This window comes from Delphinapterus leucas, chromosome 8 (genome assembly GCF_059928025.1).
Source record: "Delphinapterus leucas isolate spDelLeu-1000000601 "Yukka" chromosome 8, BTC_Dleu_Yukka2, whole genome shotgun sequence".
Taxonomy (NCBI): Eukaryota; Metazoa; Chordata; class Mammalia; order Artiodactyla; family Monodontidae; genus Delphinapterus; species Delphinapterus leucas.
Window position 1 is genome coordinate 83,862,886 of NC_143136.1, and position 16,664 is coordinate 83,879,549.

Here is a 16,664-nt window from a genome sequence, read left to right on the forward strand (position 1 = left end):
GTTGAGAAAGAGTGATCATAGTGGGAAAGGTCAAATGGAATACTCTAAGACTATCCAGATCCCTCCCTTTCCCAAGAGAGTAAATCAAAAACAGTACTGTGAATGATGTCACAAAATATCGTAGAGTAGGGAACTCCACTGAAACAACCATGAACTGGCAAAGATGGACATAATTGATTTTTCAGAACTCTGAAATTTAATCCAAAACTTACAGCAATCAGAGGACTGCTTAATAAGACGGATATAGACCCAAAACCATGGAAGGAGGCGGCAAAAAGAGGAAGTCTCTTTTTTTAGGAATAAGCACTTAGAGGCCCTCACATACACCATGGGAAGAGGGAGGACAACATTCATGCGCAGAACCAGACGCATGCATAAAGAGATCTAGGAATACCTCTAGGCTTGCACCCTTGACTGATCTGCAGGTTCCAAACAAGCAGGAGGTACAAGAAAAGGCAAAGCTGTAGGCAGCCTGTTTAGCATTGAAGGGATGTTCCAGTTTGTATCAATGCTATGATTGATTGGAAGGGTAGAATTCTTTTCCTTCTCTTTTTGACTTCAAGCATTTAAGAAAATCTCTGCCTGGCCACTGGCTAACCACTGAGTTAAAGGAATAAACACTTTAGTGACTCCAAATGCAGTGAATATATTCTTTGAAAAATGGTTTAGAAAAGTCACGACAAAAGGACAGCACTGAACAATCAACAACAGGAAACTTGGGAAATTTTACAGAAAAACAAATTGACAGAAATGTGTCCTTGAGGAAGCCCAGACATTGGACATACTAGACAAAATCTTAAGTCAACTGTCTTAAATGTGCACAAGGAGCTAAAGGAAACCATGGGCAAAGAAGATGGACAGGGAGTCATGGCTTACCAGAGTACAGAATTAAATGTTTTATCATGGGAACCAGTGCCAGGGTAGGAAAACCTGAACTGACAAATTGCTGGAAGCTTAGTGAGGACAGCTCTGAGGGTTAAAAACTCCAGGAAAAACCAATCATAAGGGTGTCCCCACATTATTATGAGATTTATCTTCAAGAGCTTCACCAGGTTCCTACAGTAAATATTAGAGAAAAATCCCCTCGTCCTTCCTGGAGGGGGAGAGGAAAAAAAGCATTTTGAAATAAACCACAGCACTTTTCTAAATAAGGCCTGCCCTCATGGGAATCCAGTTAATCAGAGACTAACCTGTTGGGGTATTATCAGACACTAATTGATTTGGAGGAATGAAAATACTCAACTCCATCCTACTCTAGCCTTCTATATGGGAGAAAGGAATACCCAACTCCAGCCCACTCTATCCATCCTGTTCCACCTAAGGTGGGCGATAGAGACTGAGAAACACTGATGAAGTTCACAGTCCACTGACATGGGCTCACCAAAAAGAATGAGACCTAATCATAGGACTACAGAACTCTTCCCCCACCCCCACACCTCACCCCCAGATTATTAAAGGTCTCTTTATATAATTTTCTTTTACCCAATACAACATGTCCAGCTATCAAGAAAAAATCACAAGGTTACCAAAAGGCAAAAAAAAAAGAAAAACATAATTTGAAGGGACAAAACAAGCATCAGATCCAGATATGTCAGGAATATTAGAATTATCAGATGGGTAATTTAAAACAACTATGATTAATGTGCTAAGGGCTCCTAATTGATAAAGTATACAATATACAAGAGCATATGGGCAATGTAAGCAGAAAGATAAAAATCCTAAGAGCCAAAATGAAATGCTATAGGTAGAAACACTGTAACACAAATTAAGAATGACTTTGATGGGCTCATTAGTAGACTAGACTCAGATGAGGAAAGAATTTCCGAGCTAGAGTCAGTAGAACTCTTGAAAACTGAAAAGAAAAGAGAATGAAGAACTTAAAGGAATAGAACAGAATATCCAAAAACTATGGTACAACTACACAAGGTATATATACTTGTAATAGGAATACCAGAGAAAAGATATAAAATAATAGAACAAATATTTTAAATAATAATGACTGAGAATTTCCTCAGACTAATGTCAGACACCAAACCACAGACCCAGGAAGCTCCAGAGGACAGCAGACAGGATAAACATCAAAAAAATAAATAAATAAAATAAAAATACATCTAGCCACATCATACTCAACATATAGAAAATTAAAGAGAAAGGAAAAGTCCTGAACGAAGTCAGAGGAACAAAGCACCTTACCTATGAAAGAGCAAAGATAGGATTTTATCCAACTTACCTCAGAAATCATTCAAGCAAGAGCAGAGTGGAGTAAAATTTTTAAAGGGTTGAGAGAAAAAACACCAACCAAGAATTCCCAAAATTATCCTTCAAAACTTAAGGAGAAATAAAGACTCTTTCAGACAAACAAAAATTGAGGAAATTTGTTTCTAGCATACCTGCCTTCAAAGAAATGTTAAAAGAAGTTCTTTAGAGAGGCAGAAAAGAATACAGGTTAGAAACTCAGTTCTGCATAAAATAAGGAAGACCATTTCAGAAGGAATAAGAGAAGGTAAAATAAAAACATTTTTTCTTATTTTTAACTAATCTAATAAAGACCATATATAAAAGCTCAGAGCTAATATCATACTCAATGATGAAAACCTGAAAGTTTTTCCTCTAGAACCTGGAATAAGACAAGGATGACTGCTTTCACCACTTTTATTCAACATAATACTGGAATTCCTAGCCACAGAAATTGGGCAAGAAAAGAAATAAAAAGCATCAAAATTAGAAAGAAGTAAAATTACCTGTTTGCAGATAACATGATCTTTTATGTACAAAAACCTAAAGATTCTCCCCAAATCTATTAAAACTAATAAATGAATTTAGCAGTTTCAGGATACAGATCCCCACCTAAAAATCAGTTCAATTTCTATATACTTCAATGAACAATATAAAAAAGAAATTACAGGGCTTCCCTGGTGGCACAGTGGTTGAGAAGTCTGCCTGCCGATGCAGGGGACACGGGTTCGTGCCTCGGTCCGGGAGGATCCCACATGCTGCGGAGTGGCTGGGCCCGTGAGCCATGGCCGCTGAGCCTGCGCGTCCGGAGCCTGTGCTCCGCAACGGGAGAGGCCACAGCAGTGAGAGGCCCGTGTACCGCAAAAAAAAAAAAAAAGAAAGAAAAGAAATTACAGAAACAATTCCATTTACAATGACATAAAAAAATATATATAGCAAAAACCCAAAAAAGCAAGAGACTTGTACACTAAAAGCTACAAAAAGCTGTTGAAAAAACTTAAAGAAGACCCCAATAAATAGAAACACATCCTTTGTTCATGGATTAGAAGACTTTATGTTGTTAAGATGCCAGTACTCTCCAGAGTGATCCACAGATTTAATGGAATAGATTTATTCCAATCCCAACATCGTTTATTACAAGAATAGAAAATTCCATCTAAAGTTCACATGGAATTTTAAGGGACCCCAAACAACCAAAACAACCTTTAAAGTCAAGAACAAAGTTGGAGGTCTCACATTTCCTAATTTCAAAACTTAATACAAAGTTACAATAATCAAAATACTGTGGTACTGGCATAAAGACAGGCATACAGACCCATGGAATAGAACAGAGGGTCCAGAAATAAACTGTCAAATATACGGTCAAATGATTTTTGGTAAAAGTGCCAAGATCACTCAGTGGGTAAAGAGTAGGCTTATCAATGCAAGGGGCTGTATATTTACATGCAAAGAAATGGAGCTGGACTCTTATCTCACACAATATACAAAAGTGAACTCAATGGATTGTAGACCTAAATGTAAGAACTCTTATAAGCAAACATAATATAAGTAAATATTTGTTGTCTTGGGTTAGGTGATGTCTTGTTAGATATAAAACCAAAAGCACAGTGATAAAGGAAAAAAACTGGATTTTATCAAAATAAAAACTTTTGTGCTTTAAATAGTATCATCAATAAAGTAAAAAACTATCCAAAGTGGGAAAAATATGTTCAAATTATATATCTCATAAGTAAAAATGGGGAAAATATCTAAATAGGTATTGTCTAAAGAAGATATATAGATGACCAATAAATACAAGAAAAAATGCTCAAAATCAGTAGTCTTTGGGGAAGTGCTAATCGAAACCACAATGAGATACCACTTTACACCCACTAGGTTGGCTCTTCTCAAAAAGATGCTTTAAAACACATATTCATGAGAATGTGGGGAAATTGGGATTCTCATACATTGGTGATAGAAATTTATATTGTGACAGGTGCTTTGGAAAACAGTTTGTGATTTCTTCAAAATGTTAAATTTGAAACATATGACTCAGCAAGTCTACTCCTTGATATATACCCAAGAGAATAAAAGCTTATTTCCATGGAAAAACTTGTATGTGAATATTTAGAGCAACATTATTAATAATTGTGTAAAACGGAAACAACCCAGATGATCATCTGATGAATATATAAATAAAATGTGTGATATAATCATACAATGGAATATTATTCAGCAATGAAAATGTCTAAAGTACTGATACATGCTACAACCTAGATGAACCTTGAAAACATTATGCCAAGTGAAAGAAATCAGTCAAAAATGACTACATATTGTATGATTTTTAAAAAATATATGAAATGTCCAGAATAGACAAACTCATAGTGGTTGAAAATAGATTAGTAGTTTCTTAGGGCTGGTGGGAGGTGGGAATGAGAAGTGATACCTAAGAGGTACAGGTTTCATTTTAGCATCATGAAAGTATTCTAAAATACAGTTATAGTGATAGTTGGGTATATATATATTTGCTTATGTCATTTGGGGGATTTTTCTGCCCTCTTCAGTTGTTAATGTACATGCCTGTTTCATAAATGCACAGCTAAAAACAAAACCTTGGGGATATTGCTATAGAGTGAATGTTTTGTGTCCTCCCCAAATTTATATCTTAAATTTTAATGTGCAGTGTGATGGCATTTGTAGGTGAGGCCTTTAGGAGGTGATTATGTCATGAGCGTGGGGTCCTCAAGAATAAGTTTAGGGCCCTTGTAAAAGAGACCCTAGTGAGCTCCTTCCTGCCTCAACCATGTGAGGACACAGTGAGAAAATGATTGTCAGTGAACCAGGATGTGAACTCTCACCAGACACCAAATCTGCTGGTGTCTGGATATTGGACTTCTCAACCTCCAGAGCTGTGAAAACTGTAGTTTATAAGCCACGCAGCCTATGGTATTCTGTTACAGCAACCCTAACTTACTAAGCAGATATTATGCAAGTTATGAGGAATATAAAGTATATGAGATTTCCTGGGAAAAACTGCACATCTTGCATCATCAACTTTTTTGTAGTCATTTTATACTGTTATATTTATTTGAAAATAAGGTAGATATAGAGTACATGCAATATTTTTAAGGATTTTAAAGAAAATTGTAAGAATCCAAAGAAATATTATGCTTTTGATAGACCATTTCAGCCTGATAGCACATAAATAAACACACATATTGTCACATATGTGACACATATTGTCACTTCCCCAAAGTTTGTATGAGCACACAAACACACAGCCCCATTTCTCTTGCTCTTTCTATCAGAGATACTTAGTTGGAAAAGTTTGTGCCTTATAATATGTTGAAATAATGCCCCTTTCTTTAGCTTAGAGGGCAAGGGCCCACTGCCAGAGGTAGACGTAGGCTTGCTAAAGATGGCACTTGCCCAATGAAGCCATGTCATGAATTTTCTACTGTAAGACTCCAAGTTGAACTTATATCCAATTTCCTAAAACTGGATTGCCTTGGTTCATGTTACTCCCTTTTCCTGTTTTAACATCTACCCCTTACTTGAGTTTTGTATAGATGTGCAACCTGTATCACCTGAACTATGTACCTATACGTAGGATAAAATGTGAAAGGAAGAGCAATACGTCCAACTTTTAAGAGGTGTGATGATAACTGAAAGTAGAGAGAGACCTCCCAGAGATATCTTGTTAACCAAGAATGGGGGTTGATGCTCTAACTATCTCTCTTTATATAAGAACATTCCCTGCACAACTAGCAGTGAGGAATCTGAGATGGCCACATGTATAACCTTAGAGAAGTCATTCCTTAGTATGAGAAAGCTGAGATACAGAGGTAAGAACTCTCTAAGTTCCTCTGAATAATTGGCAACCAAGTTGTGATTCCAACCTAGGTAAACCCAAACTTCCTAAAGCATGACACCATGTCATAAACTCTTTTTATATTCCAGTCATCACTCACACATTAGTTCTAGTTCTATTCTGTGCAGCTAGGCCAAGTAAGTCTTACTCATAGATAATGTGATATGCCTTCAACTACTTAAGAATAACTATCATGATAAGTTATTGATACCTTTGTTTACACAAGCTAAATGTTTTGAGTTCCTTCAGTCATTTCACATATATCCCTTTTTAGACTTTACACACTCTACTGAGCATTATTTCTCAGTATCCCCAAAGGGCTGAGTAGATTCTAGTGTGGCATGATAAACAGGAAATACTTTTCGTTATAAGTATTCACTTAAGTCCTCTATATTTAGGATAATGGCATGCCCTGATTTACTTAATACAGTCTTAGTTTATGTTTCTTGTCCTAGTGTAACCCACTTTCACTCTTAAAAGGGACTAGTTTGGGAAATATATGATATGGGTATTCCATCTATAAGCTCATTTGCTTAGTTTTGGGTAAGTCATTCTTAAGTCCTTCCTATTCCCACAAGCAGGGGTATCTTCTAACTCATAAACACCTTTTGGAAGCCCCTCCCACCTCATTTTTTCTGTATTTCTGTTTTTATCCTCTTCCTTCTCACTGTTCAATTCATCATTCACATAGACCATTTCTTGGTGTATCATGCTTCATAAAACTCTACTTTATATTCTCCCCAGGGAGTTCCTTTGCTACTTCCAAATCAACAGGTTGATAAAGCATTATTTGAGAGCATTTAGGTACATTCTAAGGTAAGGCTTTTGAATACTCGTTCAAAACTAGCGTTTTAAGTTCTTGAGTTCTTTCAGAGACTCAGATGATAGATTCTAAATAAGTACTATTAATCGTGACACACTAGCATTTGAACAATTGCCCATTAATGTAAAATGATTTGACTTTGCTTCTGATTAGCATCCCCTATCTTAATTTTCTTATGTATTCTTTACCAGTGAGTTGTTCTGTCTCTAAATGTCCATGCTAGGTTAAATGGTTAGAAGCTGCCCTTTAATACTGTACATCTCATATAAAGCTATTATCCTAACACATCTTCATATAAGAAACAAAAGAGTATAGGTACTTGGACTAAGCAAGATTGCTCAGGAACTAATGAATAAATAATGATATTTCATGAATAATTCAAGATGAACATAGGATGCCTCAAACAATCTTTATCTGCAAAACAATAAAATCTTTTAATGTGACCACGTGACATGCAGTACAAATAGGAATAGGGTTAATTGTATCCTTGGAAGCATGTACTGCACTCTCACATTCTGTCTCAGCATGAGGATTTAATGCACAGGTGAGGGCTTGGAATAACAGGAATTTAACACCTTGCTTGGAAGTGATTATAAAATTTAATTCCTGCCATAGAGAAAGGACCCTGACATTATGTTTACCACCCTCAAAGCAAACATTTCCATACAAAGAATCAATAGCAAGATAGTACAAGGGAATGTAGGGTAATGAAATGTCACAGCTCTGCTACTTACTAATTCAGATTTGGGCCAATCATTTGACCTGCTTGGTCTCAAGTTACTCAACTAAAAATTCATAACTACATTGACCTTGACCTTTAACCATCCCATAAGGTTTCTTTCACCTAGAAGTTCACTATAGATTGTTCCAGTATTGCTTATGAAGACAAAGAGAATTTTGTATTGTGGACTCTTCAAAATATCAAGTGACATATTAGTTTCAAGAAATGATTGTATAGTGTTCAGGAATTTTAAAACAATGAAACTAACAAGCCAAATACAACAACAACAATACAAGTCAAGTTGGGAGACTTCGAGGACTCCAACAGGAATTAAGCAGTCTCATTCAGTTTGCATGTCTTCACTCACATCTCCCATCCCATCCTCTAGATATTTGGATAATTTTGAATTACTTTAGGTGCAACATGTATGAACTGTGTGATTTTTCTTCCCTAAGTCTAAGTGTCCATATATATTAAAATGAGTTTTTAAAATGCTGTCATTATAGGGTTTAAAGATTAAATGAATACATGCCAAACTCTTACCATAAATATTAACTATTGTTTTCTGGTAACCACACACCACTCACTCATGTGAATTATCATAGACAAAGTATAACTCATAACAACATAAATATTTTCTACTTCTATAGCAATCCTAGAAATATAGTTAAAATAACAAAGTACAGGGCTTCCCTGGGGGCTCAGTGGTTGAGAGTCCGCCTGCCGAGGCAGGGAACACAGGTTCGTGCCCGGTCCGGGAAGATCCCACATGCCGCGGAGCGGCTAGGCCCGTGAGACATGGCCGCTGAGCCTGCGCGTCCAGAGCCTGTGGTCCGCAACGGGAGAGGCCACAACAGTGAGAGGCCCGCGTACCGCAAAAAACAAAACAAAGTACAGTTTCTTTCAATTACATTAGAAAAGTTTATTATTTCCAGTACTTGTGAAGTTGCTCTGAAATTGGAATTTCTGTACCTTGCTGATGAATCATGTGTACATTTTTTGAAATAATTCAGTGATCTATAATCAATTGTATAAAATCTTATACATTTTAACCTAATTATTCCTCTTCTGTAAATATATCCAATGGAAAAACCAGTAAAAATGGGACAAACTAAGAACATATCTATCCATTGCAATATTCTTTGAAATGGTGAAATAAACAACCTTATATTCACCACTAGCATAATAAAAATGAAGTAATATACATTTATTTCAATGATAACAATAGAAATGATATCACAACATCAGAAAATAGAAATATAAAATATTACTGTGTTATCACTTCAACTCTGGAAATAGCCATATGAAAAAATACTGACAGTCAAATAACAAAAAGTGCACTACTTTTTTATTCAAACAAGATCGTGAATGGTTTCTCTCCTTTTTTCTATTTTAAATTCTTTTTGTGATGTTGTTATATAGTTTTTATAAAATAAAATTAGCTTTGAATTCTTTGCAAGGAAAGATAATATGAAACTTTGATAAAATAATAATTTCTTGTATTCTCAACAATTATGTTTTTAAGCACTTACCATATGCCAGGCTCTGAGCTTTCCAGTGCTGAAACGAGGAATACGTGGTTTTATGAATTTGAAGTGGTTGTAGGAAAGGGACCTTTTTTTAAAATTGAGGTTAAATTGGTTTATAACATCATATAAGTTTCAGGTGTAACATTATAATTTGATATTTGTATATACTTCAAAGTGATTACCACCATAAGTCTAGTTATTATCCGTGACCAAACAATTGACCCCCTTCACCCATTTCACCCCCCCTCTAATGCTCTTCCCCTCTGGTTATTGCCAATCCATTCTCTGTATCTATGAATTTGTTTTTTTGTTTGTTTGGTTTGTTTGTTTGTTTAGTTTTTTAGGTTCCACATATAAGTGAAATCACACGGTATTTGTCTTTCTCTACCTGACTTATTTCACTTAGTATAATACCCTCAAGGCCCATCCATGTTGTTGCAAATGGCAAGATTTCCTTCTTTTTATAGCTCTGTAGTATTCCATTGTATGCATGTGTACCACATCTTCTTTATCCATTCATCCATCAATGGACATTTAGGTTGTTCCCACATCTTGGCTATTGCTAGTAATGCTGCAATGAACATAGGGATGCATATTTATTTTTGAGTTAGTGTTTTCATATTCTTCAGATAAATACCCAGAAGTAGCATAGGTGGATCCTTTGGTAGTTCTATATTTAATTTTTTGAGGATTCTCCATACTGTTTCCCATGGAAGTGACTTTTTAGCTGAACTATCAGCAAGAATTGGCAAATACTTTCACATCAGTTTCTCCTCAGAATTCAGGTAGGAAACACAGAGAAATGAGAGTATCCTGTTAAAATTGTCTTATGTCAGATATTATTAATGAAATCTGTCTACACTCAATCTTCACAAACAAAACAAACAAACAAAAAATGTTTATCAACATATTCACATAAAAATTTTAGTCCAGCAATCTGCAACAGTGAGATGGACTGTAGGGGAGATAAAACCACAATTCACTTCTAAGTCAACAGATATTCCAATATTCCAGTGTATGTTGTCCCAAGCACCCAGGGTTCCATTACACTTCTGAAAACTTAGATGTTCGAAAGGAATTCTATTTCATTCAGCCCTCTGTTAATTTTCTATTAAATATCCGCCCTCATGGAAACAAACAAACAAAAAATGTCCTTGGACTCTTCGTTTGTTTTTTATGATGATCTTTTGGAGTTATTTAGGATAGTTTTGCTGTCTATAAAATGCTCGGAGTGACTTTTTTTTTCCTAAAAGTTAACGTGTGGCTCAGAACTTTGAAGCCTCTGCATTGTCAGTTCATGTTTGAGAATGCATCCACTGATTATTCAGGGCTCACTCAAGCTTCAGCAGGGGTAGAAGACTTTTAGTGAAGCACAACTAGTGATTAAGAGCTGATTTGAGATAGGAAGAAACATAACAAGAAGGATGGATGAGCACAGTTCCTCTAGGGTTTCCACTTTTGCCAATAACATACATTTTCCCCTGTCTACTTATCTTTTGTTTCAGGTACTTAAAAGCTGAGGTCTAGCTTTTTAGGCAACTTAGCAATAGTTAGGAAAATAAAGTGAAAGATAATAAGGAAGCATACGTATGTGTACCAATATATTACATGTATAAACACAGACATAAAATAGTAACATAATACATGTAATAACTGCATTGCAGTTGAATAAATGTTTGCAATAGCTAAGTCAAAGATTTTCTTTGCATTATATTTGAGATGGCCCCAAAGTACTTCAAAGAATGTATTTTAAAGCTGTTCTAACATGGTTGGGTATATACTCTTATACAAACTGCAAGAGTTTTTCCATATCTTGTAATCATAGAAGGTGTTGAATCCCTTTTTTATTTCTTCTCAGTTGACTAAAAAGACTTCTTCCTTGCACATTTGAGAAAAATGTTAGCGATTCAGCAGAGAAAAAGGCAGAAGAAATGCATCATAGATCATAAAGCTGGAAGTCAAGAGATTCTCAGTTTGCTATGGCATTTTGCCATCAAGAGATGCTATCATGAATATCTATAGGCAAGGGCACCAAGATTTAAAGAGGTTCAGTCTCTTGCCCTATTTCAGGCCATTGAAAAGTACATTTGAACTCATTTCACTGTACTTTACTGCTTCTAGAATGGAACGTGGAGATCTTTGCTCAAATGAAATTCAGACATCAGTTTTTCCAGTAGCTAGAATCAGGCTGTAAAGGTAAAGGAGAGAGTGTGCGAACTTCGCTCATGTGGCCCCGTGGCATACCTCAGTGTGTGGATAAATAGGACACATTTTGAAAATCCCAGTCTAGCTCGATCTCTTCATTTTACAGATGAAAAACCCAGGACTTAGAAACTTTAAGAACTTGCCTGAATTCACACTAAGTTCAATTTCCATTTGAGACCTTTGCAGAGCATTTCTTGAAACATAGTGTTATTAAAGGATGGCACAAATGTAAAGTCAAAAGGACCCTGAGCAGGCATCTGTCATACCATTTTCCAGCAAATCATTTTATGCCACCTCACACCAAAATTCTCTCCCATTTTTGAAAAGCTCAGAAGAATCATCTCTCTTCAATGAAGTCAACATATAACAAATATCACTCTTAGTGATCTCTTCATGTAACTGACAAAGCCCTCAGGGTACTGCTTAAACATGTTTTATTATGTTATATATTTACAAAAAAAAATGTGCCCTATAATGGTATGACAAAACACCTGGTCACCATTTTCTTCATGAGAGCCCTAGGTTTACTTGAAAGCTATAATTATTAAATCACTCCTGAAAGTTTTATCCAGAGCTTAAAATCTACGTAAGATATATTTGTTGACTAATCATAGCATTTATAGCTTTCTGATGAATTTCTGACTGTAGATGAATTTTTGGCTGTAGAACTGAAAACATCATGCCTCTTATGAAAGAGCTGACTGTGGCTCAGTGCAATGGATGGTATCATTGTTTTGTGAGTCAGAACATGCTTTGCTGTTTTTGTAACACAGAGGAACACACAACATAAACAAAAGATTTGTTTTAATCTTTCCACTTGGATATTTTCTATTAGTTATGTCTCAAGTATTTTCACTAGTTTCTATTAATAATGTCTCATATATCTGGCCAATCTTTTTTTTTTTTTTTAATCAGAGGTCACCTAGTTGGTAGAGGTGACCTAAAATTATCTGAATATTATAATATAGTAACGTAGGATACCTAGAAGAGTATTGAATCTCACTTAGAGATGGATAAAATTCCTGATATGATTATGGATCTCTCCTACTGATAAAAGATTAGGTGTGTTTTCATAATTATTTAATTATGCATAGTAGGTAAACATAGTTACTGGTACTGTTTCTCTTTTGAAGTTTAAGTAGAGGGATGTGCATGGATTTTGAGCAGCCAAGATATAGGTTGTAGCAATTATTGAGATATTCTATTCTACACTCCTTTTAGGATGCCTTTCTATACCACAGAGGCTTAGAAATTTGAAAACTACATTTCTGGAACACTTTTGTAGCTAGAGTTCTGCGTTTTATTTTTAAAACCAAAACCTGTCTGTTCTTATGGAAATTTTCTTTCTTCCCAAGTTCTTTTAGAATTATTCTAAGTCTCTTTGCAGAAGGAATCTACCTAGTGTGAAGCATAATATGAAAACTGAGTCTCAGTAGAACAAGGATGTGGGTCTAAGCTAATCTTCAAGAAAACTGACCTCTAATTTCAGTTTTACCACTAACTCCATATATGATCACGCAACTTTGATAAGATTCAGAATCTTTGCTTCAGATGAATGGTTTCCCCAAGATATTTTGTGTATTTTCTGCAAACTTCCACCTTTTATAAATATATCACTGAATAATTTTATCTCTCAAGTTATGTCATACCCAGATTAGGAAACTCATGGGATGCCTTTTCTATTTTTCTCTTCACACAGGTTTATACACTAATTTCATATTTTCTTGAATCATTTGGAACAATGAATGGAGACTTTTTTCACAAATGTGCACACACAGATGGATCACGTGCATCTTCTGATAGAGGCGGGAGAGAGTAGGTAAGTAAATTATAAGTATAGTTACACAAGTATTTCATAGATATGTGTATAAATATACACACACAGAATGTGCGTACATTGGCTGCATGCACATACATTCTTCCCCCATTAACTCTCCTAAAACTCATATTCCCTTGAGCCAGAATCAGAACATGGCAGCCATTTAAGTGTACACAGACATAAACAATGAGGGAAAGTAAATAAATTCAGAATCTCTAATCAAACTCTGCTTCAGTGTTAGCACATAAAACGAAGCCAGCAGGTCAGTGGGAATTTTTGTCAGTCTTACTGTAAAATGGATTTTAAAAAATGGCCAGTTGTTGCTGGAACAGTTTTGTTTATTTCACATTAATAAGTAAAAATTTTACAGTGAAAATTTATTTGTACAATGTACATTAGAACAATATGTTAGTTAAGCTATACTAGAAATATTCTGGTTTAAGTACATACATTTTAAGGTGGCATTATATGAGAACAGATAAAGTCAAAAGGTAGAATTGATCTGAGGACATATTTTTACTAGGTAATTTTTCACACAGTATAGAAACAGAGATTGATAAATCAAAAATGGGAATCTTCTGAAAGTTACAGCAAGAAATAAATCTTATGAAAGTTACAGCAAGAAATAAATGGGAATCTTATGAAAGTTACAGCAAGAAAGGTTGTTCATTTTCAAACAACCTTTACAGATTTATCCAGAATCCTTTAGAAGTAGGGCTAATATAATTTTGGAGGGTAGAAAAAAAATACTTTATTGGAGATTCAGGAGCAAGCCTTATATAAATTGAATGTGGTATTTTAATACTGTCTATGATAGCTGTTGAAATTAAATGCCCTATTTGCAATAATTTATCTTTTAGTATTTTAGTTTTATGGTGGATATTTTAAATGGTAATTTAAAAATTAAAGTAGTCATATATAGTAATAGTTGTCATTGCAATGGTTAACTATGTTTCAGTTTGGCTAGGCCATGGTACCCAGTTGGTCAGACACCAGTTGGTAAAACACCAGTCTGGATGTCACTGTGGAGATATTTTCTACATGAAATTAACAATTTACCAGTATATATTAGTAAAGCAGATCATGCTCCCTGATGTGGGTGGGCCTCGTCCAATCAGTTGAAGGTCTTAGACTGAAGTTCCCCTGAGGAAAAAAGAATTCTGCCTCCAGACTTCCTTTAACTAAAGCAGCAGCATCAACTGTTCTATGGGTCTCCAGCCTGATCACCTGCCCTGTAGATTTGGGACTTCTAGTCTTCACAATGGCATGAAGCAATTCCTTGAAATCATTCTCAATCTCTCTCTCTCTCACATGTATGTATATATCCCTAAGGATGAAATTTGGCAATTTCTGTCAGCATAGTTAACCATAATTTTCCGAATGAGCCTACTGCGGAGCACAATCTCAAAACTTGTTAGTACACAGTTATTTAGAGTTTTATGAAACATAGTTTTACACCTTGAATTGTATCTAGAGTAAAATGGGCAATTATGAAGGAATGTGGAGCTTTAACGTAACTTAAACCATTGAGCAATTACTTAGTCATTTCATTTCCTGCCTTTGATTTTTGGATGGTCTTCATGGGAAGGTCCCACAGAGAATGTCTTGCAATAAATTAAAATAGAGTGAAAATGTTTCAAGGAACCAGGAAATAAAGAGTATGTTATCTTTATACTAGAGTATAAACAAATAGATTATAAACAAATGCCCAAAGAGTACAAAAGATATTAATTGAAAGTAGTATTCTCTGTCACACCTTGTCTCCTTTTGTGTGTCCAAAATGTTAAAACTTTAAGCATTTTCTCGTTTTAGTTCTCCTGTCAGTTACAAAAATAACTCTAAATATTATTCTTTTACCTCTGAATTCAGTTGATTAATGTTATACATTATCTACATGGAAGATTAATGGAATATGTTACTTCCTACTTTCATTACTCCCTTACTTCATGTTTGCTTAGTTATGTTACTATTTTTAAATTTTCTGGTAACTATATCTGTATATTAGGTCATAATTCAAACCTCTATTTTTTTTTAAATTTTCCACTACAAACTCATCTACCTATATTCTCCTCTTCATCTCCAGACATATTTCAGCATAAAGCTTTACCCTATCAAATTTTATACCATATATATTATTTTGTTACTCTAACTTTCTAGACATTGAAAAGCTGTATATATTATGTATGATATTGTTTCTTTACCTATTATTCAGTAAAGAAACAAGCAGTATGTTAAATGTTTTAAAATGTGCCATATTTCCATCCAGTTCATATTCTATTCATCTTGAGCAACTCTTTTGACTGTAATTTTAATTATTTTCTTTCTCTTTGTAATTTTTAAGACAAGAAAGTTGTCTTGCTCAATATATAACTAAGAATGTCCAGATTCTTAATCACACTTTTTTTTTTAAGTTTCCTCTTTCTTCATGAAAACATTTAACTAAGAGTCCCCTGGCTTCCTGTTCTCATTTATATTTTAGACCTGTGGTCAAACCAACAGCCTGCAATTTCTTTTCCTTTTTTATTTCTGGGTGAGTTCCATTTTTTCATGGAACCTACGATAATAACTTCCACATATTCCTTATGTAATGTTCGTGAGGACATCCAATGAGTTTCTTAGCAAGGTAAAACTAGGTCAAAATTTCTAAATTGTTGTGTGTTTGAAACTCACTATTTTGCCTTCATACATGATTGAAAACGTCATGGAAACTTCTCAGTTGCATTTTCAGTTGCTCCGTAACTACAATCTTTAATGACACATGCAAAACCTTCAGTTAATTAACCCTTTTACTTTGTCCAAATCCATCACCCCTTCTTTTTTTTTTTCCTACATATTTTATCCACTGTAGGTCTCATGATCCATCATTTTAGGAACATTCCACCAGTAACTAATTTCTGTCTTTTCATCACACTTATTCAGTGAAAACTCAAACCTGGATGAACCCTGCTATCTCTATTCTCTGCACCCATCCCTGAGTATCTAAGTGTAAGAGGAGAAATTTGTATAACAGAATATATTAATGTCACCACAAACATCTTTAACACTAATCTCAAATGGTTTTCAATTTGCATTCTGATTATTTGGACATGCTCTTGCAGTTGGATGCTTCTCATCAATAATTAAACATGCTCAAGTGTCTCCCACCTTAAAAGATAAAGTCACTGTCTCTCTTGAGAATACATTTCTTTCTTTCCAGTTGTCACATTCTCATCTTTGCTATAGTCTTCTCTTGTGTGGGGTTCAGCTTTCTCAACTCTGTTTTATTTTACAGTAATATGCTATCTGCTTTAAGTCTTTCAAAAATTCATCAAAATCTTTTGTCTCTTTAGGCTCTTCAACTCCATTCTTGATATTATGGATTTGGTAGATTTTTGCATTCTTCTCAGTGAGGTGTATGAAGTAAATGCCTGTTTTCAGGTGATTATCTTGTGTTTGAAGACAGCATAAAGGTTGCATGAATATGGACTTTTTAGCACAAAAAG

At 34.9% G+C, this 16,664-nt stretch overlaps 1 long non-coding RNA gene across 1 annotated transcript in view; it reads left to right on the plus strand.

Moving 5' to 3' along the window:
- The window catches only part of LOC149748583 (uncharacterized), a 473,818-nt gene extending 458,385 nt beyond the window's left edge, over positions 1-15,433 (plus strand). The window contains exon 4 of the long non-coding RNA XR_016394174.1: positions 13,063-15,433. This is a non-coding gene — a long non-coding RNA (uncharacterized LOC149748583). The remainder of the gene's footprint in view (positions 1-13,062) is intronic.
- The last annotated feature ends 1,231 nt before the right edge of the window (positions 15,434-16,664 follow it).